Here is a 1,348-nt window from a genome sequence, read left to right on the forward strand (position 1 = left end):
TGGTAAATAAAAAACAAATTGTTATGACTATTCAAAAGTGCTTAAATTAAGTTTATTTGAATAAATGATTTTCTATTCTATTCTAAATAATATATTGAAATAAAAAACCATTTATAAACCAAAACTTTCCCAATTTCCGTCTATCTGTGTAACTAATAATAAATAACTGAAATTCAGAAAAAACATCAAAAATGAATATTGAGCGTACTTCACAATTGTTTGGTAAGAAATTGGAAAACTCGACCGATAAGGTTCCGAATCCAATATAAGCAACCATCAAAGGGTCCACAGTTGAAAAAAACGAGGAAAATTTAATCATATTGAAATTCTTTGAGGGCTATATTATAACTCTAATATGCTCGCCCAATATATTAACTCGGTCCTTCTCAGGATTTACAGTATCTGACTTAATAAGTCAATTTATGGACACTAGTATAAATATAAACAGAATTAAAAAAAAATCAAAATTCTAAATACCTTTATTCATGTAGGTCTATTACAGACTCTTATGATATGTCAAATCTACCGTCAGTTCGGAATGAATTCGAGATGAGAAGAACTGACGAGAAACTCAGCTCAGAATTTTTTTTTTAAATGTTGTACTTATTTACAGTAATACAATTTCATTTAAAATTCAAATTTGGGAGAATAGAGTGACCACCAGTGTTGCAAACTATTTTTATACCTTTTTTATTGTTTGATTTTTTATAATATTATATTGTTTTTATATGACATAAGTCAATTTAATACAAAAATATTCTATCAACTACAACGGTGCCGTTTTACTTTTTGCTCGTCATCTTGATCTCCATCCTTCACATTTGTAATTCATCCTCGGTAGTATAGTGGTAAGTATCCCCGCCTGTCATGCGGGAGACCGGGGTTCGATTCCCCGCCGGGGAGCCATATTATATTGTTTTTATATGACATAAGTCAATTTAATACAAAAATATTCTACAACTACAACGGTGCCGTTTTACTTTTTGCTCGTCATCTTGATCTCCATCTTTCACATTTGGTCTTCGAGCCGACCTTCACATTTGGTCTTCGAGCCGACCTTCACAGTTTGGTCCTCTATCGCCGAAGTATTTACGAGGACAATCATGCAAACGGGATTGAAGACACAGAAATATACGCAAGCGAAGGATACTAGCGAAGTATGTTCGGAGTCTGATATGCTCGTCGCGGGTGGGTTCGGTCGGTCACCAGAAATTGACCACGTTTTAGCCGAACCCACGTTGATGCTCCCGACAAGCCACCCTGAACTTATTACGCCTATTCAGAGTCCTACGTTAAGCACCGAATGCAAGAAATATGGCTCCAGTTCTAAAGTGCATTTGTCGGGGTC

At 34.9% G+C, this 1,348-nt stretch overlaps 1 non-coding gene across 1 annotated transcript; it reads left to right on the forward strand.

Annotated features, from left to right (window-relative positions):
* Positions 1-831: 831 nt before the first annotated feature.
* Trnad-guc (transfer RNA aspartic acid (anticodon GUC)) lies at positions 832-903 on the forward strand. The gene has a single exon. It is a non-coding gene; the product is annotated as a tRNA-Asp (tRNA).
* Positions 904-1,348: the final 445 nt, after the last annotated feature.

The sequence above is a fragment of the Achroia grisella genome, unplaced genomic scaffold, assembly GCF_030625045.1.
Source record: "Achroia grisella isolate CSIRO2021 unplaced genomic scaffold, CSIRO_AGI_Agris_v1 utg1056, whole genome shotgun sequence".
NCBI lineage: Eukaryota > Metazoa > Arthropoda > Insecta > Lepidoptera > Pyralidae > Achroia > Achroia grisella.